General features: G+C 36.5%; 1 long non-coding RNA gene across 1 annotated transcript in view; it reads left to right on the forward strand.

The window, feature by feature from the left end:
• Positions 1-20,030, forward strand: part of LOC118536848 (uncharacterized) — a 661,957-nt gene that overhangs the window by 487,248 nt on the left and 154,679 nt on the right. The window contains exon 8 of the long non-coding RNA XR_013445698.1: positions 241-326. This is a non-coding gene — a long non-coding RNA (uncharacterized LOC118536848). The remainder of the gene's footprint in view (positions 1-240; positions 327-20,030) is intronic.

Here is a 20,030-nt window from a genome sequence, read left to right on the forward strand (position 1 = left end):
AGCTCTCCTTCGTACTTCCACATGGCTGACTTCTTTACTCAGAAGCTGCCTTCTCAATGAGGCCCATCTTGGCCTCTCTATTTGAAAGTACAGTCCTCTCTCCCTATACTCCCCCAGCTCTATAATCCTCATCCTCTTACCATGCTTTTCTTTTTTCCATAGCCATATTATCTGCTGACATCCTATATAATTCATGCATTTATTATATTTATTATTATTTTTTTCTGTTTCTCTTCTTAGATATAAGCCGCACGGGGCCGGATGTCTCTCTTTGGTTCATTGATATAACTCCAGTACTTACCTAGAGCACTGCCTGATGACATGTGGTAAGTGCTCAATAAATATTTGTTGAATGGATGAAGGGAGGAAGGTGGGCGGAAACATTATCTAGGTGAGGTATGGGATGAAAATACCAGGCAATCAGCAGTCACTAGATTCTCAATGGAGGGCAACAGGAGGGAGACAGGATTTTCTAAGACAAAGCCATCCACCCCTCCACTATGCATTAGGCCTGATCCTGCTTTTAAGTTAATGAACATTAATGGAGAAACATTCTAATTTACTTCAAAATAATTTATATTCTAGATAGGCTTATGGGCATGGCCATGATTCTGACAAATGAGAGATTTCTGCCTTTGAGTTCTGCTACGTAAACATGGCAGATGGTTATATAAACATAATACTTAAGAACTGTATTTGGCAAAGGAGTAAGAAATCGTCTCACAAGGACATTCTGCACTTTGTGTTACAAGAACTAGAGAATTGTATAAAGACACAAAGTCCCATCCTCTCAAATCTGTAAAAATTATCTATTACCATGTTCACCCAAATCTACCAGATTTCCAAACTGATCAAAAACTTCCAAGGGGGGCACCTGGGTGGCTCAGTCGTTAAGCATCTGCCTTCGGCTCAGGTCATAATCCCAGGGTCCTGGGATCGAGCCCCGCATCAAGCCCCGCATCGAGCCCCGCTTCAAGCCCTGCATCAGGCTCCCTGCTCCATAAATAAATAAAATCTTAAAAAAAAAAAAAAAAACAAAAAAAAAACTTCCTTGCTTTTACTCCAGTTGGACAACATTGACAAATTTGGTATTTATTACCTTATACTTAGGAGAAATGTATTTGAACTTTATCCTTTAAAATCGACAAGGTACTTGATATTTAACACTTGCAAATCTGGATACTCATAAAGTACAAAAAAGGGAGAAAAAATAACGGAAGTGTCTTGAAAGTATTCTAAGTAATATGCCACCTTGAAAGGAAAACTTGCTGAAATTTTCTATTCAGTAAAAAATCATAACTAAGTGGGGTTTAAAAACCAATTGTATCAGACTTAGAGGAGGTTAGATAAATTTTAGGGTCGAACTTGAAGTCACGGGGAAGATAATACAGACTTTATTCTCAAGTACAGCTGCCAGGAATGTATTTAGCCTATTAATAAACAGATAAAGAAGGATCCTTTGTTTCTTCCACTGTTACTCTGGCTCTTTGAATCTTTACATGATTTCTCTGCTCACATTTCCTTTAAATTATTTTTTTCCAAAGAATGGTTTTACATGGCAGTTTGCCTTCTACATCCTTCTACCCCAGTGGTCAATCTTTTTATAAAAATAGAAAGAGAAAGAGAACTAATCATACAGTCAACACTGTGATCTTCTCAATGAAATTATTTAGGCGGCGGAAGTACTCTCTATCCACGTTGAAATTGTAAAAATTATCTGCATTAAAATTTCTTATGACTTATATTATATTGGCATTCTTATCCCATATTTCATAGAAAGATTTCTCATTAAAGTCCAGTGGTCTGGATTTCAAGTACCTAGGCAATGACTCTTGTTACATAATAATAGCAATTTAAAGCATTAGCTCAAACAAAACAAAACAAAACAAAACAAAACAAAACCTAAACCAAACAAAATAAAACGGCAGGTAGGTGGGATCATGAGAGATGTTAGGTTTAAGTAGGAGAGTTGCAAACCTTGTTATTAAAAAAACTGGAAAACTGGGAAAGCTTTCTTCTTTCCATGAATTTTAAAGAGTGCACAAGCTTAACCCACTGAACACAACTCTGAAATGTTTCTAACTCCCTGATTATCAATGAAGGTAGACCAGAGAATGTGAAGAGAATTTTACCTTAGGGAAATGCCCTGCTGTGCATTTTCAGTAACTGTATAGTCCATGTCTGCCTCTATGCCTGAAAATTAACAGCATGTCAGCAGGACGGCTGCCTACACTGTGCCACTGTCTGTTTAGGCTTAGGCCATTAAATATTGATGGAGACAGTTGTTCCTGCGCTTGAACATCAGAAAGATGGAACTAAGAGTAGTTTAACTGGCATTTGCCTTTCTGCTTGGTAAATAGAGGGCTGGATTTCAAAGTATAGCGGGATAAGTATTACCATGTGCTCAGTTCCACAGCCAAAGCGTCATTGATCAGAAACTGTGGTTTGTAAAAATGTTATAGTAAAAGATCAGTGAAACAATTCAGCTGAGCTTTGTTGGAATTTACTGAAAGAGAATCTGATAGAACTGCATCTTAAGAACATGCAAGCAGGATTTCTTGCCATTTGTCTGGTTACTTTTTTTAAAATTTTGAAATGATATTTACACGTGTTATAGTATTAACTGCTATGGTACTTAGCGCATAATCTAGATTTCTTACACTTTCGCTGAAAGTAGCAGGGTAGTTGGTGAGGGCCCCAGGGTTGGACTGCCAGTGTTCAGATCTCAGCTGTGCTCGTGCCCTCCTGTGGCTTCCTGTGCCTGGTTGGACTGCTTACCTCTCCCAGACTCCGCTTCCTTCTCAAAATGGAGGTTTCAGTGTGTTCCTTTTATAAGTCATTGTAACATTAAATGAGATGATATGTGTGACGCTCTTAGCACAGAGACTGGCACACAGTAGACTCTCAAGTAATGTTAACCTTTGTGATCATAGAGCATCTATTTCGAGGAAGCAACGATGTGCTTCAACAGCGGCTGAATTTTGTGCCAAAAATACGTGGTAGAAAACTAGTTGCCTCCCAAAAGCTGCTAAGTTGTTGCTTTATTTCAGAAGGGATGTTAAGGTGAATTTCATGTCCCTTATCTTTGAGTGGGGCCAAAACCCCCAGCAGCTAGTCTTCACCTAAGAAAGTGGCCCTGAGAGTTATAATGAAGCATTTCTCTCTTGCTTTTTGATTTTTTCAGCTGAAGCCTCTGAAGTCTTTACATGAGTATGAGGCTGTTCAAGACATTCTTCTTTTTTTTTTTTTTTTTAAGATTATTTATTTATTTATTTGAGAGAGAGAGTGTGTGCGAGAGAGCATGAGCGGGGTGAGAGGCAGAGGGAGTAGCAGACTCCCTGCTGAGCAGGGAGCCCGATGAGGGCTGGATCCCAGGACTCTGGGATCATGACCTGAGCCAAAGGCAGATGCTTAACTGACTGAGCCACCCAGGTGTCCCTCAATATTTCATTCTTGATCTCATTTTGATACTAGAAATATGTGGACTTTGGGTGGGAGGAACAGAAATAACTGAATGCATTTCAACAACATTCATTTGGTTCTGCTAAAAAAGACTTAACATCTGTAACCTTTCCATTCAGCTTCCAACTTCTGACGTTCTTGAGGGACAGGGCAATGCAAACCCAAAAGGAACAAGTTTGTTAAGACTGATTAAAAGTGCATTCTGCCATGTATGAGGTGGAGATTTACCAATTCATTTCTTTTGGACTGTTTTTAAAAGTTTTTACCCACTGATCTCAGGAAGGAGTCACCACTGCTTGACATAAGAAAGCACAAATCCTGTGGTCCAATGTGCCGGTCTTAACAGACCTTCATGGTGGAATGAGTCATGTTCTTACTCATTTTTTGTTACATTTGTTGACTAAGCTGAGAGTGTTCCTTAAGCTATAATAAAGATAAATATTAAAGGCTAGAAACCGTTTTCTTTTACACTTATTTTTGAGAAATGCTTAATGCATATTCAATTTTATAATCTCTTTCTTTTCAACTACACCAAATTTCTACTGTCAAAGCTAGAAAACCTCTGTAGAATTAAAAGAGCTAAAATTTTATTTCGAACTTTTTTCTAAGTAGATGGAGTTTCATTCACAACCAGATAAAGATATCTTTGTATCCTACTTATTGCAATAATAGACCGGATGGATTCTTGGTAAAACCTGAATATTTTTAAATGCTCTATATGTTCTAGTTCTAAATTGCATGTTTTAAGCATATTGCTTTGAAATCCTGAAAAAATGCATACTGAATTTTGATGTGTTCTAAAACAGTCATGAAAATTAACATCTTCCCTCAGCCCAGGGCCAAACAGATTTTTTTGCAGGGCCAAATTAGAATCTGCCTACAGGCTTCAGATAAAAAAAGGTAGCAAGCAGGCAACTTTTTAAAGTCAGAAAAGGCGAAGTAATCTTATATGGCTATCTTTTTTGGTAATCTAAGTAGCTGGGGAAGGGAATAATCTTTTAACTTAGGCTTAACCCTCTAGAGTGTGTGGATGTCAACACATTTTTTTCCAGAATGTAAGCCAGCGTAATGGTACTTTACACCTCTAGAAAACAAATTGTTTTAATGTAGATATATAAGTTACTGGGAGTGGAACTCGCAGGGCATGTTAACTAGGTATTTTTTTTTAGATACATGTTCTTTTAGTGTTTACATTTGAGTTCACTAGCTGGATATATGACATTGGGAGGTCAGAAGTCAAAATCATGGATTACTAATTGCAGATTACTACTTCTATCTCCTCTGAAATTCCGTTGGTGAAACTAACAGCATAGGTTATAACAACCATTAGGCTAATTATAACCCTAGAGAAGCATTGCCCATAGCATCAGGAAAGGAAGGAGAACCTAGAGCAGTCTAGAAAGAGGAGGCCTGGGAACGTGAGCATGTGAAGTTGGAGACTTTATGATACATAAATGTTGATATAGGTACATAGAGTGAGGAACCAGTTCAACATTCAAGAGACAGTTATGAGCCCCTACTCTACTGAGAAGGTACTAGATATTGAGAGTCAGAAATGGATAAGGCACTCTCTCTGCCCTCAAAAGAGTTCAAATTCTGGTGAAAAGGCTATAAGAAAATGAAGGAAAGATGGCCTGGCAAAGATGGCAATAAAAATAGTAATATCAGCACACATGTTTTGAGTGCTTGAAATGGTCTAGTGTCTATTTCAAGCCTATTAGCATTCATTTTCATTTATACAACAACTGATTACGTTAAGGACGATGATTATTTCCATGTTGCATTTAAGAGAACGGAGTCTGGGGGAGGTTAAGTAACCAAACGAAAGCCATGAATCTAGTAAGTGGTGCTGCAGCCAAGAGGAGGGAAACGTAACGGGAACAAAAAGAGAAGGCAGAGATCGATAGGTAGACCTGCTTCTCTATGTGTTTGTCTATCTATTTATATCTATATGTCTCAACATGTGTATATGTCTATGTGTGTCTGTATGCCTATGTCATTGTATACATGCTCAACATGCTCACACACACTGTAAATATGCTTTGTGTTCCTGCTTTTCCAGGTTTCCGTGTTCCGTTACCATATCTGGGCCATACTTCATGCATTTCCTCATTCTTTGTGTCTGTGTAGCTACCTGTCAAGACCAGCTCAGATTCTACTTCAGTCACGAGTCCTTCTCTAAAGATTTTTGATGTAAATGATCTCTGCCCACTCTAAAACATCATTAGCTTTATTCTTGTTCATTTACTCACTAATGCTGTTTTACAAAGTACACGATAGCTAGTTGCTTTGCTCGAATGTAGCAATTTGAAAAGTGTGTCCCATCAGTGTTGCACATACAAAGCACATAAGTATTTTTTGATGCCTCAGTGCATCGATTGATTGGAGCAAGCAGACCCGTCATTCACATACCACTGCTCCCTTGTGCCAATGTCTCATGTGCCATTGTCATTAGTGGGTCCCCTAACGCTACAGTTGTAAACGGAGCTGTTCAAACGACGTCCACTCTTGTATGTTCTCTTCCGGGAGAACTGATTTCCAGCATGTTGTTCTGCTGGGTCCTTTGTTGGGTCACTTATTGGTTTACTTTGATAAGCTCATTTCACAGATTTATATCCTTTCTAGTCTGGTGAACAGTATCTTACAAGGAGAGTCTGGAAAGGAATCAGCCAGCCAGCCAGCCAGCCGGGATGTTTTCCTTACAACAACATTTTATGCTCTTTTACAAACCTGCTAAAATGGGAATCATCCTTTTGCAATTCTCTCATCAGATTGCAGTTTTAATGCCTGGGGTTTTGGCCATATTAAAATCCAGAGACCCTTAGAGTAGATGAGATATCTCTCTTCTCTGGAGTCCCCACAAAGCTTAGCCTGTCGGATGGTCATTTTAACGGGCAGAGTAGGAAGGACTGAAATCTCATTGCAATCTTTTCAGCCTCCTTTGAATTCCTTCCCAGAACAGTTACCCCTAGTAGTCTAAGCTCTAAGGGGTTGGTAAAATACCCCAATTGTTCTCCATTCCACTCTTTTTATTTACTGTGCTGACAGAATCAAATGGCTCCACAAAGACATCATGTAAGCTGCAATTATTCCCTCCCGACTACCTCCAATCTTTGTCTTTTCTAAGCTATTTCAAATCTTTGAGGAGTGAGTCCTAGGGGAAACCAAAGTTCAGAATTCTTAATCTAGTGAACTTGAGTTAAAAAAAAAATGGAATTGTAATTATCTTATTTTTGGGTTGGAACTGGCTAAACATGAAATTCTTTGTTGAGGAGTACCCAGATTATGGGTATATTAGACTGTAATAGAATTTCATGATCTGTTGAGTCAAAGCCAACCCGCTAGGTGTGCCAACTGTGGAAGAGTTTTATGATGAGAATGCTCATGGTCTAGTGTATCAAGAAAGATGTGGCACAAATCTCTGGGTCACAGTCCATCTATAAGGTCCATCTTTAAGAAGTTTGAGAAACTCTTGTTAACCTCTTGTGTTAATGTAGTGGGTGAACATACTTACTGGATTACATATTGAAGATCAGGGGGTGTATGTGTTGCCGCTTCTACAGAATATAAGAATCTCTGTGGATTATCCTAATTTATCCCCCTCCAGTGAATAAATTATGCTTGCTAATTGTTGAGGGGAAAAAAAATTCCTTTAAATCCTCTTCAGAAACTCTCTTGAAAGACTCTGTTTGACCTAACTGGGAGTTCTGTGACTGACAGTGCTCAGGTTAATACTAGAAAAACTAGAAAAATTCTTAAAGGTGAAAAAATGGATCACACATTCTCTCACTCTGCCCTCCCCCATCACCCTCACTGACTCCTTTGTTCATACCAGGATGTAAATGAAGAGTTGTATAGTGAAAATAAAATTGAATGACTGAACAGTTAGCAGAAATATATATTAAGCTTTCCCACTATAGACCATGTACTGTGTAAGGAGCCAGAGAAAGGAAGAAAAGTGGGTGACTCTCCCTGTCCAGAGTCTAATAAAATGAATAGAAAGAAAAAGAGAATGTACATGAAAGGGTAGAATATGAAGAGTAAGGAAATGAATAAACCAGAAATCATATTGGAAAGTAACTATGTAGAAGGAAAGGAAGTTTTCACAAAATACTCTAAAAAGGTACCAAAAAAAAAAAAAAAAAAAAGTTGTTTTAAAAGCTTAGAAGAGTTTATAATGAGGAAGATTATATTTTTTGCCCTGTAAAAAAGAAGCTTGACATTCTCATCCATCAGAGTAGGACATGTGTTGTTTGTTATCTTTTGTTTTTGTTTTTATGAGATAATGAATTGTACTCATTCCCTTGTGATTTGGAGCATAAGGTTTCATATATGTGGGATGTAGCAGAAATAGTAACTGTTCTAAACAGAGATTATCCTAGCAATGCTGGTCTTATTAGCTCAAAATAATCAATGTCAACTCTAAAAACTGAAAGAAATCAAACAAAGAAATGAAGTTAAGCAAAATGTAGCTATTTTGGACCATAAAAATTAATCTGGAAATCTCTAATTAATACTTTCCTATTTTTATTAAATACCTCATTGTGAGTCCCTGTCAAGGTAAATATCTATATGTAGGTAACATCAGAGGCAGAAATAAGACAAATTTTTATTTTTTTTATTTTTTTTTTTTAAATTTTTTTTTTTTTAAGATTTTATTTATTTGCGAGAGAGAGAATGAGAGACAGAGAGCATGAGAGGGAGGAGGGTCAGAGGGAGAAGCAGACTCCCTGCCGAGCAGGGAGCCCGATGTGGGACTCGATCCCGGGACTCCAGGATCATGACCTGAGCCAAAGGCAGTCGCTTAACCAACTGAGCCACCCAGGCGCCCCGACAAATTTTTATATTTTCAAAATTTGGAAAAGGATGATATGAAACAGAAATGTTTTCTAAAGCATTCAAAGCAAAGGTCTTTCAATGACCACTCAGCAGAAAAATAGCTTCTAATAAATCTCTTACAAATACATCGGCATATTTAAAATCGGGTGGTAAATCTTATCAATTACCTTAACAATCACTGCTCGAACCCAAACCCTTTGAAGGTTTTCTCAAAATATTTAACAAAGCATGCACATATTTGAGATTCTGGGTTAGGATAGTGGACACACTACAGTATTGATGATGCTCAGCCATTTCCAGTAACACAATCATTCATTCCTGTATTCATTCGCATATTCGTATGTTGCTATACTTGGGGATAGACAGAGGAAAATGACAGTTCCAGATCTCATGAAATCACAACCTTTTGGAGGAGATGACACCATGTCAGTTTCAGAAGTGCTCATCCCCTTTCGTGACACACATCCAAAACGTAGCATGATAAATGAGAAATTTTGTTGGTTAGAAGCTGTGGCTCCAAGGCCCTCTGCTCCCGGTTAATAGTTGTGTTTTAAGCAAGGCAGCTTCTCGTCGGTAAAATGAGATAGGAGCTCCTTCGTTGAGTTGAGAGGATTACATGAAATGGTACATGTGAATCACTTGGCACAGGACCTGGCATATTCAAATTGATAAAAAAATTAACTACTGTTATCATCGTATCACTTGAATCTGGACAAGAATTATTTTATTTTCTTGCTCAGAAAAATACCAGACAACTTATTCACGGATATACAGATCACAGGTATAAATACTCAAATTCAAACTCGGGTTTCAGTGCCCAGTGATTTACATGCTGAGTTTTTTCTTTTTCTTTTTTCTTTCTACTGCATTAGATGTTTTCATTTCCATGAATTCCTTGAAAGGATACTGCTTATTATTAATATGGAAAAATCATCCATGCCATTCTTTCTGAATCTCTTTTTCTCTGGCCTATTTTTCTACATCTTCTTAAGAGTTATTCTTTTTATTCTTTTACAGAAATATATTAATATTGCAGAATGAAAGTTGTTACTAAATGATGAATAATAATTAAAGGAGAAGGTATTCACTTTTCCCCAACTAAATATCACCACATTATGGATCTGGCAAGTTCAGGCCCTTGATTAACTCTTATTTTGTAGCTCCTAAACCTTGAAAAACATCTTAAGAAAAAGATGTCAAGCATGTACGAAAGCTTTGTCAGTTCTGTTTTCAGGCTAGGTTGTTATTTATTTATTTATTTTTTAAACTGCTAAGTTATACACCCCATTGGAATCCATTACCGTGGCAGGTTTTTCTAGGCAAATAGCACACCAGAGGAAAGTTTGGCTGTGGGTTTTCTTCTTTCTGATTTAGTTTGTTCTTTGGTTGCTAATTTGCATTTTTCTTTGAGATGGATTAGAAAGCATAAAGCTTTTATTTTCTCTGAGATGGATTAGAAAGCATAAAGCATAAAGCAAAAGCATAAAGCAAAAGCATAAAGCAAAGAAAGACAACCCCTGGCCCCTCACTAACAGCGTGAACTTGGGAGAATTACGTCACTAATTTCTGTCTTGGTTTAAACATCTGTAAGAGGGGGGTCATAATTTCTAATCTAAAGTTTTGTTTTGAGGATAGAATGTAATGATGTACTGCAGCTGGCCGATTGTTAATTATTCAGGAATTTTGAGAGCTGGGTATTAAAATCTTGGTAGTTTAAAATCAGACACGGGGACAATATTTACACCACGGAAATTGACAAATGCTATAAATTAGAGTTTTCCTTTTCCTTCCTGGAGAGCAGGTTTGCCAGCACCTCACTGGATAATCCTTGTATACCAGTTAGTAAAGTTCCAGACCCATATTAAGAATTCAGTATTCTTAGTTCTTAGAAGTATGATTTGGAGGTTAATTCAGAAATCTGCATAGGAGTGTTTTTCTTAGTTACCTCTCCAAAGCCTTGTACCAATTTATACTTTTATGCTAATAATAAAGATGACAAGATGTTTGTGTTAAGAAGCTTACCTTTTAGGACCTGCACAAAAGAATCAATTAAAGAGGAATAAAGAGGAATATGCCTGGCTTCCTGAGAGAAAACCCCTTAGTTGATAGTCAAGATGCCTTAATGAAATGGAGATGCAGAAATGCTGAGGATGGCAGGTCATTGTAAGCTTCTTGTTTTATGTCTTTTCTTTGGTGGCAGGACACAAAATATTTCATGAATTAATATGAGCTAGCATATACTCTCATTTATACGTAAATATTTTCTAAGCATGGTGTGTCGCCTCATCTCTCTGTTCATCTGTTGGCTTCTATTACTTTTGTTTCTTCTGTGCAATGAATTTTGCTTATCTGGAAGTAAAGTGCTTGAAAATCATATACAAATTGAAAATGTGTTTTTAATGATAAGGTCCATGGCTTGGCTCTGAAGTGAGCATTTGTATATCAAATACCCTTATGTAAGGCTCTGTCTCCTCCTTGATTGGGACACAGGAAAAGCGGATTCCAGAAAGGGGAGCAGTTTCCTAAACCTCACTTGTGCAAGAGATCACAGGTAGCTGTTGGATTCACATTTCAGGGAATGAACTCAGAAATGGGCTACATTTTTTAGTAGGACTGCTTCTACTAGGAGGGTTGAGGGTGTCTGCTACAGCTAGCTAGCTAGAGAACTCCCCATTTAAATCTAAAGCAGGGAAAGGATGTGAAGACTAAGTAGGGAATGTCAAAAGATGTGGAAAGAATACACTGATGTAGTGAATATTGATTGACAGAAAAAAAATTTGACCTAGGTAATTTTAATTTTGATGCTCAGGAAAATCATTGCTCAGATCCAGTGACATTCCTTTTATTTTCCTAACATCTTACTGGTGTACACAGTTTTCTCTTTTAATATATACCTAAGTGTGTAAGTTAAATAAGTAGGTAATATATAGCTATATATTCCCACAGTAATTTTAATTTTTTCTGATTATAAGTGTTTTATAACTCAGTACAAAATTTCAAGAAATAGAGAAATGGATAAAGCATAGATAATCATATCTCTCAGAAACAACCACTGTTTGTATTTGGGTAACAAGCTTTTAGGCATTTTAAAAACACTATGCAAACACATATATATGTTCATATGAACATAAACATGCATATATATGATGTCCCATTTGCTTGTTTAAGTGTGAAATCATTGTATTCTAAAAACTTGCTTTTTCATTTAATATATCATGGTTATTGTTCCATGTCAGCACATGTAGACCTATCTCATTATTTTTAGTAGTATTTACATTAATCTCTTCTTTTCCACAGGGGATATGTTCCACAACTCCTGTAGATGCCTGAAACCACAGATAGTTCTGAACCCTGTATATATTATGTTTTTTTCCCAGATGAACGTATCTATGATAAAGTATAATTTATACATTTGGCACAGGAGGAGATTAAAAAGAATAACTAATAATATGATAGAACAGTTATAACAATATACTGTCATAAAAGTTATGTGAATGTGGTCTCTCTCTCTCCCTCTCACTCAAAATATCTTAATGCACTGTATTCGCCCTTGTTCTCGAGATGATGTGAGATGATAAAATGCCTGCTTTGTGAGACAAAGTGAGGCACATGATGTAGGCATTCTGACACAGCACTGGGCTACTATTGTCCTTCTGCCAAAACCTCAGAAGGAGGATCCTTAGATTCTGAATCACAGTTGACCAGGGGTAACTGAAACCGTAGAAGGCGAAGCCACGGATAAGGGGCTGCCGTAGTGTTTTGCTCCTTTATAGACTGTAATCTATATAACTAATATGTTGATAGAAATTTAGGTGTTTCTAATTTTTCAACTTAAAAACAGTGGTCATTCATATGTATATCTTTATCTTTAGATTTATATATGTTTCTAATCTATGAGCATTTCTCTTGAATAAGTACCCGGAAGTGTGTAACTTACTACTGCTTTTAATTTTCAAAATAATCTTGCAAGGCAAGGTTACTATCGTTATATTTATTTTATGGATGAGAGAACTCATGAGTAAAAAGGTTAAATAGCCTATGCAAAGTCAGGTAGCTAGTGAGTGGCCGATCTAGGTTGCGTACCTGTCTCTTGTGTGAGGACAGCACTCATGCGGTCTGCTACAGAGCGCTATACAAAGCTGTCTCTCATCATTTCTGTCTCCTAGTATTTCATTTATTCTAGTAATTTAACATTTCTGAGGTCAGAATCCAGCTCCCTGTTAATGCCATTTTAATAATCCTTGTCAGCTGGATAACAGCATGACATAGACGTCATTGTTGATATATGTGCACCTAGGTTGTTATTACTGGTTCCATGACTAGATGCTTGTAACTCTTCAACAGGCTGTTTAAGTCCCTTGAAGGGAGGAATATGAGTCCTGGTTGTGTCTGAAAACCTTCTGTTGACACCTTCATTTAATAAAAAGAGTGCCAATAACAAAAGTTGCCAAATGGATGTCTAAAGCCTGGTAGAAAACCACAGAAACATTAGTAGAGAATTCTTTAAAGAAATATCACATCACCAGCAATCTTGATGGACTAGTGGATAACAGTTGGCGGAAAAACACAGACATTGTTAACTCTGAGCAAAACAAGTATTTAGGAAGAATTGGACCCCAACTGTGAAGAATCTCAACCAATCGATTTAATTTATATATTCAGTGTTGTATATCCATGGGAGTGATATATGGTAAAATTTCAGGTCTAACTGTAGAAGAGCTCTTTGAGTAACTAAAAATAAAGTTATAAATGGCAAGAAAATGTTGCACGTAGTATAATTCATTATTTTTTTCTTTCTCTTGTTTAATATAAAGGTGACCTTTATAATTAATGGCTTTTTAGATTCCATGAAATATATTAGTACCTACCTTATAGAATTGTTATAAGAATGACTGTAAGTGCTTAGGACAGTATGTAGCATATGATGAGCATTTTATAAATGATAGTTATTAAATATATTTAATAGAAATTATAAATTTTCCTCCAAAAAGAGTGAATCAATTTACAATACCATTTTAACAATTTTATTACAGTAATTTATAATGTAAGGCATAATTTGGTACAGTTCTTCATCAAAGAAAACAAAAGCTAGTGTCTCAAAGATATCATATGTGACCATGTATCCTCTGTACAGATAAAAGGAATAGTTAAGTTTGCTGAAAGTCTAAACCCGCCCCCCCCAACACCTTCTGCAAAGTAGTCCCATAATCACTTAACTTCTACCTATTATTTCCTCAAATAGATGTTGTTGTTGTTTTTTTCTCAAATAGATGTTTAAGATTTCTGGGTTATATATGTGAATAAAGATTGTACTTTCACCAATGATTCTTTGACCGCTAGCTAATAATTATTATTATTCGACAGATAAATTATATTTTAAAAATTAAAAAAGCTTAAGGAAATTTCTTGGATGCTTGTATTTTTAAAAAAAGCAGTGAGAACCTATTGTATAACTAGATTCAGGAATATTTTGATATATATGAAATTAATCAGCTTTTCCATACAATGCAGTTTTTGAGACCGTGGTCCTTTATTGATTCAGTTTCCTGATCAGTGCAAACTTGACATTACACTTTGACTTTAAGACATTGGAATTGTTACTCTTTATTCAGCTTCTCATTTCAGATGTAAGAGTGTCAAACTGCTCTACGTAGGAATTAGAGAAAGTTTTCTAAATAGAGATAACAGAAGACTTTCTGGCAATTATCCTCTCATGAGACATCTCTACTTAAGATCACATTCCTCTAATTTTTTAGAACCAGTTCCCCTGCGTCCCTGATTTCCTAACTTTCATATTTGAACCTAGAAATAATTCTACCATCACCACATGTTGAAAGAAAGATTATGAATCTTCTTAACTTCCTATGGAAATTTTTTGGTTTAAGTGATTAATTTAGGATCGAAAATACAGCTGCCATTCTGACATATAAAATTGATGGGTTTCTCTTTCCCTTCTCCATGGGGGAATATTTGCTAATCTTTTGGAATCACTGGAAGGCTTGGTCTTATTGTCTCTCTTGGCAGATACCTGTGCAGGCCTTGTTGTGGGCCATGCAGCAGGCACTATCAGTAGTCTCCCAGAAGGCCTTGACCACTTGCATGGCGGACAAACCTTCACTCCAAGATCCTTGAAAGAATGAATGGAACATTGTTCACCTCCATCTGCTTGCCACACTGTCCCTTCAGCTTCCACAAGACTAAAGGAGCAGAGTCTGTAGGCACAGGTGAATTTCTATGGGAGAGTCAGAACAAGGCAGAAAGAAATTACCTTTACTTAGGAGAAAGTTTGTTTTCTGGATAATTTGACTTTTTTAGAAATAGATTTTATTTATTTATTTGAGAGAGAGAGAGAGAGCACGCACCAGCAGAGGGGAGGAGCAGAGGGGTAAGAAGAAGCAGACTCCCTGTTGAGTGGGGGTGGGGCTTGATCCCAGGACCCTGAGATCATGACCTGAGCTGAAGGCAGATGCTTAACTGACTGAACCACCCAGGCGCCCTGTCTTTTTAAAGAAATCTCATAAGAGAAAATACCTAAACATTCATACTTTCAAAACAAATTTTAAAGATTTGTGCATGTTGCCACCTCTAAGAAAATCAGAATTCTGACAGTATGACAAATATAGAAAAATGTATAAAATACACATCTCTGGTTACTCACATCTCCAGATATTCACCACATATTTCAGATATACTCACGAAGGAGAAATTTTATTCCATATTATATGTTCAAGTCATTTGCTGACAGATGTCTTTGCATTCAGTCGTCTCTTATACCTCTGCTTTCAGAGCTGTTTATAGATACCCTAAGCCATGACCAAGTTAAAGGCCGAGTTGTTGCAAAATTATTGCAATGAAATTTTTGGTTGTTTCAGGAGGTTGGGGAAGAAGCTTAATTTGTCTTCATGAGGGCGCCCAATAACTGGGTCCTCCTTGGATGCCCACAACAAGTCCAAGAAATTGCTGTACCTATGCAGAAAGCAGCATGGCACTGCTTACCTGAGTAAGGGTGTTGAGGCTGGATAGTTGATGCTTAAAATGTAGCAGACCTCATGCCAGCCTATCTAGTATAGTAGTTGTTAAGATAGGCAAGGAAACAATTGTCACTGAAAGTGAAGTCAAGCATTTAGAGGCAGAAACACTAATTAGAACTAATTGACAAGTGTTATAGCACTCACCAGAGTAGCTTTTTACATAGGAAAATGATAGTTATGTAAATACTGTGATTAATTGTATTCGCTTAGCCATTACTTTTCTTTTTGGCATCAAGCGTGACCAGAACTTGGCCATTGATTACAACTTCAAGTTTATGGTAGATTTCTTAATGAACATTTCTGTTTCTCAAGCCAGTTTTGCTTTTGTCATTTATATACCTGTGTGTTTCTGTGTGTGGGGTGTGTGTGTATGTGTGTGTGTGTTTATCACATTTCTATGTGTGTGTGTTTTATTACAACATCTCTGTTGGATATAGATATAATTTGTAACCATCTTCAATCTCTGTTGTGGAACTTACTCTCAATCCATTGACATATTGAAAAATCATTCCAGGCTGGTAAACATAAATACAGTTATTTGCTCTACTTTTTTTATGATTTAAATATTCCGGTAATAATTTGAAAACAAGTCTTCAAGTCTGTCAATCTAGCATCTGCCACAAACACTAATTCTCATATGAAAAAAAGGAGTTGTGCTCAGTGCATTATTTAGCTGTAAGTACATTTTGCCATATTAAAAATATTATGTGAAGACTCTAAATATAGAGGTTTCACAAAAGCAAAACTAAAGAAAGTGCATTTGACTACTTCTTGTAATGTGAGAAATGGTGAGGGAGAGTGTGTGAGCATCTGATTAAAGCCAGATACTAGGTGGGAGCTGAGTGGAAGGCCAATGGGGGTGAGAAAAGTTTGGAAGTATGGGTTCAAGCTATGGTTCTGTGTAATTATCTGTGTAACCAAGGGAAGCCACTTGAGCTCTTTTGATCTTAGTTTTCTTGTCTTTAAAATGAGAAGAATGAAACAGATGTTTTCCAAGGTCCCCTCTTCCTTTGAAAAATTAGTCCATTTTAAGTTATTTATTTTGAAATATTTCCAATGTAAGTTCACTAGAGTGAAGTTTAGCCCATTTTCACAGACAAAGGTAAAGAGCCTCTGGTGATGTTACTGGTGGCTCAGACCTGGGATTGAGTCCTGTCTGGTTCATGACCCTTGTGGACTTTACCCACTTCCTTGGGGTGGGGGGTGGGAATTGGAGAGAGGTAAAGGGATAGGATATCCTTGGATTGAGTACTCTACCCAGTTATCCTGTTTCAATTATATAGGTATTAGAAGCCATCTTCTGATTAAAAAACTTTTTTTTTTTTTTTTTTTTTTTTACAGTTTTAGGGCAAGGAAAAGGATAAAGTTGAGGGAGTTGATGATCCACTTCTATATAAAATCATACTTTTAAATAGATATGTTTTAAAAATGTGTTTGATTTTTGCAAGCAGAGTCATCACAACCTCTTCTACAACTCTATCTCAGAGTAATTTAATTGTATCAGTTTCCTAGCTCTGCCATAATGAATTGTCACAAGCTGGGTGGCTTGAAAAGCAGAAATTTATTCTCTCACAGTTTTTCGGGCTAGAAGTCTGGAAATCAAATGATCAACAGGGGCCCTGTTCCCTCTGAAGCCTCTAGGAAAGAATCTGGTTCATGTTTCTTCTGGCCTATGGTGGTAGCTGACAATCCTTGGTGTTTCCTGGAAGCAGCTCTCCCATCTCTGTCTCTGTTGTCACTTTGTGTTATCCCTGTATGTCTGTGTCTCTGTCCAAATCTCTTCTTATAAGTACACTGGTCATTGGGTTTAGGGGCCAACTAACTATAGTGTGACTTTATTGTAACTAATTACATCTGCAAACACTCTATTTCCAAATAAGGTCACATTCTGAGTTTTTAGGTAGATATGATTTTTGGGGAGACACTATTCAACTCAGTAAAATTGTCATCTAGAGGAAAATGACAACCCAGGAAGTATCTAATGACAAGTAAAAATATATTTTTTAAAGATTTATTTATTTATTTTAGAGAGAGAGAGAGAGCACGAGCAGCCAGAAGGGCAGAGAGAGGAGAGAGAGAGAGAGAGAAGCAGACTCCCCGCTGAGCACAGAGCCTGATGTGAGGCTCGATCTCACAACCCTGAGATCATGACCTGAGCCAAAATCAAGAGTCGGATGCTTAACTTAAGCCACCTAGGCACCCCACAAATAAAAATCAAAAGTACACAAAAATCTGCCACTCTCAACAATTGTTAGATATAGGTATTAAATATGATTCTCAAATATGGCGTAAGTGTGAAAATTACATTAAGTAATAACTTCATAATTTTAAATATATGAAATCTGTGCAATGAATCACAAAATTGAGTGCATGCCAACTATATTCAGTTAAACAACTTTGAGGTGTCAAAACTATGGTTGAATGTGTAAAAGAACAAAAAAGAATGTAAGATAATGTCTATTTCTTTAATCCTGAATTGCTTCCTTTATGGCTTTTTCCTCTTCTTTTAAAAGTATTTCTTCTCAGTTACTCCATCAGACATAATCTTACATATCTATTATTCTGTTTTCTTGATTTTTATCTTTTTTTCCTAACATACTGATTTTTATAATTCTATTTTTAGCTTTTATATGAAAGTAAAAACTGATTTAAAGGTGATTTATTACACTTGACTATCACCAGTGGAACTTGATCTAATTTAGCTACAATAATTTTTTTTAAAGGAAGGTACCATGATTCATGTATTGATAAGTTAAAAAAATCTCCTATTACCACCTTTTCTCTGAATCCCTCACTTCTCTAATGAATTTATAGTGAGATTTTAATTAAAATGTTGGTAATAAAAGTTTAAACATGTTTAAATTTGCACCTGTAAATAATGCATCAAGCTTAAAACATTTACATATAACTTCACTGGAGAGAAAGATGAGGTCTTATGGTAGAGGGGCAGGATATGTTCAATGAAATAGTGAGCTGTAAAATGACTTGATGAAATTTGTAAATATATTTTAAAGGACTTATATTTTTAAAGAATGAAAAGAAGGAGCACGTGGGTGGCTCAGTTGGTTAAGTGTTTGCCTTCGGCTGAGGTCATGATCCCAGGGTGGGATCGAGCCCCACATCGGGCTCCCTGCTCAGCGGTGTGTCTGCTTCTCCCTCTGCCTCTCACCCTGCTCGTGCTTGTGCTCACTCAGTCTCTCTCTTTCTTCCTCTGTCTGAAATAAATAAATAAAATCTTTAGAAAAATATAAAGTATGAAAAGAAGTGAACAGCATAATGCAGGAATCTATATAACCAGGATTGAGAGTCTTTAAAAAAGATAGTGCCAGTAATAACTAAATAAAAAAGGATAGATTTAAAAGAAATATCAAGTGTAGAACTCATAGTATAGGTCGGACAAAGAAAGGGAAGAATTTGAGGGTGATATATAGGTTTCTGTATTGGTCAGTTTGGTAGAGGGTGGTGGCTTTAACATAACAGGGAATATAAGGATTTTGGAAAAGGATGGTTGATGTTGTGTTTGTAACTTCACATGCTTATGGAGCACCAAAGAGTAGACATCCAAACTGCAGATTTGAAGCTCATGAAAAATGCCTTAGGTAAAGAGAATTTTAAATTTGATTTGCCTCTCATTGTTTTCCCAAGAGAAAATTTTCAATGGTTTATGAATAACAAAATAAAATAAATTGTGACTAAGTAATAAAAATGTAACAAAAAAGAAAATAAAGTTGGGAAAACCAGAGGAAGCCACAAGTGAGATTAGTTAAGAAACTATCTTATACAGTTGCTTGAAGTGGAGTAGAAATATTTCTGTAAGCCTTCTAGCAGCAATCATGAAGGAACACCATCAATGTTAACAGGGCATGGAGTTTTATGTTTTGTTAATTGTTGAATCCTTCAAACCTAGAGGAATGTCTGACACATAGTAGTTGTTCAATAAGTGTTTGATGAATAAATGCAAAAAGTGATTTTAGATTTTAAATGATTTTTAATGATAATAATTATTTGCCCTAGGAAAAATTACCCAAATGTTTGAGATATATTATATGCATTTTTCCAAGGACATTGATATTTGGCTAATTCAATTATCAAATGTATTATTAATATCATTTTCACTTTGGAGAGGGGAGGAGAATCTAGGTTTCTTTGAAATAGTTTTATACGCTTAATATTGTCCAGTTCCTAGATGCTCCAGAACAGGTTTGTTCATGAAGCTCTACTTTATGAATGACTGTGTTCATAACTGTCAAAGAAGGGTTCTTATTCTTAGGTTCACAATGAATGGAAACCAGGGGGAGGATAACTGGACTTTTGTTTCCTCTAGTTTTGAAGATATGCAGTTTAATTCTCCTCATCCAGGCAAAGACTGTTTCCATTGCATCATTTTCCTATTTCCTGTGAGCATACAGCCAACCAAGGGCTCTGAGAAGTACAGAGGAAGCCAAATTCAGCCAATATTGACTATGAACTAGTGAGACTCAGAGCCCACTTAGACCAATGAAATAAAATACATACCATAAATGTAACTTCGTAGTATCCTGATTTGTTTGAGAAGAGAGAAAAGATATTCATGTAATTGTATTAAATGCCAAACAACTTTCTAGAAAAATGAGTAAAAGGCAAGTAGGGTTTCTCCTATCAGAAACACAAGAGATCTTCATCAGATCTTCTGAATGCCTATGAATCCTAGGACATTAC

Source organism: Halichoerus grypus, chromosome 2 (genome assembly GCF_964656455.1).
Source record: "Halichoerus grypus chromosome 2, mHalGry1.hap1.1, whole genome shotgun sequence".
Classification (NCBI taxonomy): Eukaryota; Metazoa; Chordata; class Mammalia; order Carnivora; family Phocidae; genus Halichoerus; species Halichoerus grypus.